Genomic DNA, 7,384 nt, shown 5'->3' on the forward strand with positions numbered 1-7,384 from the left:
TGTTCCCCAGCATAAACAATAAATAATGTACACAGAAAGTTCTTTACAATATTGGTTAAAGCTGTGTCTACAATCTGCTGTTTATGCTCCCGTCACTTTCTTGGTGACAAATGAGCTTAATATGGTAGACAAGCTACACAGTCCTGTGCAGCCCACAGAGGGTAAGTCACAATTCACCAGGTACCCAGTTGGTTGTCAAATTTGCAAGTCAACCACAGCAGGCCACCAGCACTAAGACTCTTTGGAGCAATCTGGAAATGTTAGAAAATGGAATTTAATTAATAAGCAGTTACTCTATGAGGATGAAGTAGCTTCTATGCACAATCCTTGATTTTTTTTTTTTTTTCTAGAAAAACAAAATACAAGATTTGTTCTGTTGGTCATGTTTGGACATTTAAAAAGTTCATATCAAAATATTCATATTGCAACTCCAAATCACGGGAAATTGAAACAAAGGCAAATCCCTGAGGTGGGTAGAACTCTCCAGTGAACTGTAATCAAATGAGCCACCCCTTCCAGGATCACAGAGCAGTGCTGGAGACCAGAGTCCTTCATTTTGTTTCTCTCCTTATGGTCAGGTTGGATATATTTAGCTGCCAGCTCATCTTAGGTCCACAGCCTAAGCAATTAATCTGGATTACTTCACTAAATCTTCACAACTACCACTTGGGCTATAATTATTCTGTTCGACAGATGAGGAAGCTGGAACACAGTGAGGATAAATTATTTGCCCAAAACCTCACAACTAGTCAGTGGTTGAACTCAGCCAGGATGACTTCCAAACCTGCGTTCTAACCACCACATTGTACTGTTGCTATAAAGAAATATACTGTGTTCAATAGGCATCTTTTACATATAATATGTTCAATCAAAAACTACCAACCTTAACTATACTTGAATATTAGAGGAAAAGAGAACTGTAGTAAACTTGGGCTGCCATGTACAGTTGCATAGACGAGCACTGTCCAACCAGAGAGAGTCCCATCCTTGTCACAGCCCTTGTGAAGGGTGACCCTTAGAGCTCAGTGCATAACATACACCCCAGCATGTTGCATGACACGAGTAGCCTGAAGGATTGATGAACTTTGTGCAAATGTTTCTTTATCATGAGAGATATTATTTCCTAAATGATCCCTCTTCCATATAATTTTCTTTCAACTAGTCTCCAGCCTATACACACACTGCCGCCTATTCTCCATCTCCCTAACCATGGTGGGAAAAATGTAGAGCTGATGGAAGTTTTAATTCTTACAAATTCAATATTATCTTCTTTTACAAGTCAGGGCAGCCTAGGACTGCCTTAGGATTTTTTTTCTTAAGCAGAGTAAAATGAAGCTTTCTAGTGTTAAAGCGGTCTTCCCATTTCAGACATGGGACAACATCTGTGTTACTTGCCTGGGGCTTCTCTCTTTTTGTTCTAAGCCTGCACTTTGGTCTTATGCCTGCAGAGGATCATGCAGTGGCTGCTTGAAAGCAGGATGCATGTGATGATTTATATCAAGTAAGCTGTAGAGAATGCTGAGGACTTCTATCTCCTTGAGGCATCAGGGCAGACAAAAGAAAACTTGGTCAACTGGGAATAGCGTGGCATTTCTTGATAGGCTTACATAACAATTCATAGGCAAAAATAAGTAAATAAATAACTTTGCCATAGCAACAAATCCATTTTCTCCAGTGAGGCAGGTCTTGGCAAGGCTATTAGCTGCCCTCACAGCCTGGCATGCACTTTGCGTCCAGGCTGCAGGTTCTGTATGAGGTTCTCCATGCTCCACGCAACTCCAAATTCAGGAGTCATTCAGATGAGCTCTTCAGTGTCATTCAGATTCCAGGCTGATCAAGTGGGCCCAAGGCCCAATCCTATCCCAAGAAAGTCACTGAGGACATAGTGGGTCTCCCTTCTGTCCGTCAAGGTGATGCTCATCTTTGAGGATGTCTAGGGAAGCCCCCCCAGCCTAGATTTACCAGCATTCCTTGGAGGAGTTTTGTGTCCTTTTATGGAACAGATAAGTGCAAAAAAATCAAAGAGAGGAGTCCAGATTGAGGAGAGGAAAGGATCAGAGGGTCTGTGGCCTGATGTGGGAACCAGTCTCTCTGCTTCTCAAGAGCATGGCTCCTCGTACCTGCCACCTGCTCTCATGGCCTGTAGCCCAACCACAGCCTCCCACCTCCTTTTCTAGGGCCTGGGGCTCTTGCTCTCCAACCTCCCCCAAAGAGAAAGTGGCCTCATAGGTCATGAATAAAGGGATGGCTGCTGTTACTATGGGGACAACCAAAAACAACCAAAGTAACCAAAATCAACCCCCAAACTCCAAGGACTCGGGAGAAGAGGGGGTAGTCCCCAGCTCAAGGGTGAAGAAGGGTAGGCCTTTAGCATTCTTTGGACCTAGCCTGATCCTTCCAGGACCCAGAGAGTAGGAGTGCAGTTCAAGTGGGAGGTCAGACCTCCAATAGGGAGCTGCAGGCATGACCTTAGGGAGAAGGGGCCCGCGATCCTGAGAGTAAGGTTCTTCTCCTCCACCATCCTCTTTCTCAGCATCATCCTAGGCCGAAGCCATGACTGGTGAGTTGGAACATTAAAGTTCCTTACATGGGGGGAGGCACTGAGCAGAAAAGGAATTGGGATGACTCCCTGGACCCCAGAGGAACATACTCCTTCCGTCCACCTAAAATGGCAAGAGCTTTCTTTCTTCATTCTCTTTGCTTACAGATCTGCCTTGTACGATAGTATTTTTCTTCTTATGACAAGCTTGCTATGTATCACTCCCATCCAGGCAACCATCACCCACTCATCTGGAGGAGACTATTTTTGTGCCCAATTCTCTTGCTAGATACTGTTGCGCGTCAATGTCTTCAGTGCAGATGAAAAGAAAAAATTCAGTCCTCTGCCTCAGTGATGAGGGCGGAGAATCAGAAGCAGCAATATATGCAGCTAACAAGCATTTAGTGGTGGTGAGGGAAGAGCAGAAGAGAGGAAGGGCAGAGGGCCCAAGGTCATGGCCAAGACATGTTTCCTCTACTGGGAATTTGGTCTGGGCCTGACCATGCTCCTAGACACCCAATTCTGTCCTTCAGAAAGAGGTGCAGTGACCCACACATAAAAAAGCATTATAAGCAAATAAGGTGTCTAATTCTTTGATGATCTGTGAAATTTGTCTTTGTAGGTCAGTTATAGTCAGACCAGTCTCAAGAGAAGCTGTACTCTTTTTTTCAAAGAAAAAGGATTTCCACCATGAAAATTACATTTGTCTGGGATATCCTGAAATTAAAAAAACAACAGAAATATTAGCCTGTTTCTTGTTAAGAGAAGTAAAGAAATGGAAAGGGAGGCCACTGTGCATTGAAGGGGAAAGAGCAGAGTCCCCAAATATATGCTGGGAAACATGCAGTACTGTCCAACATGGAGAATGCCCTGCACAGAAACACGTTTGTGGCATGCAAAGCATAAAATGGAAAGTATCCTGAGAATGAAGTGAACAGATAGCCACGGAGACCTCTTCCAGTTACCAGTGTTCTGGTAAATACCAGGAGTTAACGTTCTGAGCTTAAACATCCTCGCTTCAGCGACACTGCCCACCATCTTGGAACATTTAAAGCAATGCCCGTGGGAAGCTCAGAATGAGCTGCAAAGTCACCTTCCAAAACGGGAGCACTCCAGCCCCAGAGCACTCCCACTGCCCTGAGGTGATTGGCATCGACTCCCCCACACCACACTCTGCCGAGGCAAGGGAGAGGAGAGGGGTGACAGCAGCAATGAAGGAAACTCTGGTTTCTGCCCCTTAGGATCTATCCAGGGATGCAGGAGCTCTGCCTGAGTGATTATCAGTGGCTGAAGCCATGAGACAAAAGGGACATTCTGATGGGACATTTCACAAAGGAGGGATCAAGATGGCCCTGCCCGAACCCGCTAAGGAAGCTCAGCACCTCTAAGAGCAGGACAACCACACATGGGTCCCCTGGTGTGGTGCAGCATCACCTATTGGATATTCTTGCCAAAAAAGTTCAGCCTAAATTTAATCAGTCCTGTGGTTCTAAATTCCAGTTCATAGGAAATACATGGGTAGAAGAACAAACTCAAATGGTGTACCAGGAAACAAACAGCCAAAGCCAGACCATTAATAGTCTACACGACAATTAATTGGCCTTGTTTTTTCAACACATTATTGGGATTAAAAAGTAAGAAAAAGGAGGAGGAGGAGGAGAAGGAGAAGAAAACAACAAAAGAGAAGAGGGATCTGTTCTATATTAAAAGATACATAAAAGACATAATAACCAAATGCAATGCATAAACCTTATATGAATCCTGATTACTAAAAACTGCTGGGGGAGGGAGGTCGAATTGAGGCAATCAGGGAAACTTGTACATTGACTGCTATTAAATCATACCAGAGAATTATTGCTAATTTTATTAACTATAATATTCGCTTTGCAGTTATATAAGGAAATATTTGTAGTTTTTAACAACATATGCTGAAGTTTGCAGGAGTGAAGGGACAAGATGCCTGATACTTGCTTTAAAATACTTCAGAAGAAATTTTTTTAAAAAAGAAGAAAAGATTAAGCAAGAGTATAATTTAGAATTCTTATGAGATGCTTTTATTAATTTTTTATATATGAGGGTACTTCAAAAAATGATATTCGCTTTGCAGTTATATAAGGAAATATTTGTAGTTTTTAACAACATATGCTGAAGTTTGCAGGAGCGAAGGGACAAGATGCCTGATACTTGCTTTAAAATACTTCAGAAGAAATTTTTTAAAAAAGAAGAAAAGATTAAGCAAGAGTACAATTTAGAATTCTTATGAGATGCTTTTATTAATTTTTTATATATGAGGGTACTTCAAAAAATTCATGGAAAGATTAATATTATCTTTCAATTCTATTTTTCCACAAACTTTTTGAAGTACCTTCATATACATTGTGTACCAGTAAAGCAAATTTGTTCTGTAAAACACACACATACTCACACACACAACTGGAAACGACAGGCCTATTAGCACTCCCTTAAGACAACCAGAATAAGCATTCTTCTGAGAAACTGGAAATAGGTCTGTTCTTTCTCCATCTTTCAAAACAATCAAAACCAAAAAAACTTCTTTAGGACAGAGACAGGCAACTCACACACGAAGAAATATATATGGCTTTTGAAAAATATGATTTCTTTGAAAATCCACTGGGTTTGAAAAAGCTTGAGAAATGTTAACCTCAGATTTGCCACTTGCAACAAAGTGTGGCTAGAGTCTTCCTGGTGCCCATGCTTTTTTTAGGACATCAACCCTCAAAGGGTCACCTGGGCACTTTCATCAGCACCAGGCTCTAACCAACTAAGCTAAGTGGCCAGCCCAACACCACTGCACTTTTAGAAATGCAAATTCCCCAAGCCTAGCCCAGACCTACAGAATCAGAAATTGTTGGGAGTGAAGCCAGCACTCTTGTTTGAACAAGCTCTCCAGAGGATGAGAGCCGCTGCTCCGAGAACAGGCAAGTGTTAATAAGGTGCATCAATTCTGTGAACCCCTGGCAGGATGCTTTAGTGCAATGCAGAAGTAATGCACTACATGACTCATCACCCTGTCCGCTAAATGGTAGGGGTTTATCGAGTGATAACAGCTCACATCCCTTCCAGCAAATATATCTCAGCTGTATAGCTTTGTGGGGAAGTATGGTTAACAATCCTCTTTTAATCCAGACCTGGTCAGGAGGTAAATGTTCTCAATGTGTTTTAAATCTGGTTGCCAACTTGTGTCCATTTAACATGAAGCCATCTCATTCATTATGCACATCACAGCCCCTGATTTGACGGGCTGGGCTGTGAACATCGTCCTCTAAGTGTCACTAAGTGCAGAGTATTAGGCAGATTCCTCTGGCCTCAGGAGAATGAACTTAATCCACTCCTTGGCAGGCTCCCACTCAGTCACTTTCATTTATTCAGCTAGTTGGTTTATGGATAAGTTGGTATCAGAGGCAAAGAGATTAGCAGAAATCTGTGCTTACAACGGAAAAATTTTCTCTCTCTATGTCTGTGAGAAGTGAGAAATCTTTGTTCTCTCAGAAAAATATATTGTGCAAAGAGATTAGAAACTCCCCTTGGAAAATATAGGTGTACTTCTAAAACAATCATTTGAATGCTAACTACCAAATAAAAGTGGAAAAAGGGAAGTCACCTGACAGTTTCATGGAGCCATGAAGCTAGCTCTGAGCAGGCTGATGCTGAGACACTGGAGGGTCTGACACCTTGGAGAAAAATCAACTTGAACCAATCTTTAGTTGGAAAGACACTGTTGACTGTGTAAGTCCAGTCTCATTAGGGTCATGTCTGCTTACCATCTTGGAGATTTAGGTCTCAGTTTCTCAAAATAGAAGCTGGTTTCCTAGTTGATACCTAGGGGTCAATTTAACTAAGGAGGTTAAAGACCTCTACAATGAGAACTACAAACTATTTCTGAAAGAAATTAAGACACAAAAAGATGGAAAGATATTCCATGCTCTTGGATTGGAAATTAACATTGTGAAAATATCTATACTACCCAAAGCAATCTACAGATTCAATGCAATCCCTATCAAAATACCAATGACATTCTTCACAGAAATGGAAAAAAAATCTTATCTTTCATATGGAAAAACAAAAGACCCTGAATAGCCAAAGCAATCCTAAGCAAAGACAAACAAACAAACAAACAAACAAACAAACAAAAAACCAAAGCTGGAGGCATAACTCTGCCTGACTTCAAATTATACTACAAAGCTGTTGTAACCAAAACAGCATCAAACTGGTATAAAAATAGACATTCTGACCAGTAGAGTAGAATAGAGAGCCCAGAAATCACTCCTCCGGCTTATAGCCATCTGATATTAGAAAAAGGCAACAAAAATCTACATTGGGGAAAAGATTGCCTCTTCAACAAGTGGTACTGGGAAAACTGGATATCCATATGCAGAAGAATGAAACTTGACATGCATCTCTCACCATACACTAAAATCAACTAAAAATGGATTAAAGACCTAGGTATAAGACCCGAAACCATAAAATTACTAAGGGAAAATATAGGTGAAACACTTCAGCAGTTCGGTCAGGGCACAGGCTTTATGAACATGAGCCCAAAAGCACAAGCAGCAAAAGAAAAAATAAACAAATGGGACTATATCAAACTAAAAAGTTTCTGCACAGCAAAAGAAACAATCAACAGAGTGAAAAGACAACCTACAGAGTGGGAGAAAATTTTTGCCAACTATGCATCCAACAAGGGACTAATATCCAGAATATACATAGAACTCAACCAATTATACAATAAGAAAAATAAATGACCCAATTAAAAAATGGGCAAAGGAGCTGAATAGACATTTTTCAAAGAAAGACATACTAATGGCCAACAGATACATGAAAAAT

Source organism: Galeopterus variegatus, unplaced genomic scaffold (assembly GCF_000696425.1).
Source record: "Galeopterus variegatus unplaced genomic scaffold, G_variegatus-3.0.2 Scaffold29, whole genome shotgun sequence".
Lineage (NCBI taxonomy): Eukaryota > Metazoa > Chordata > Mammalia > Dermoptera > Cynocephalidae > Galeopterus > Galeopterus variegatus.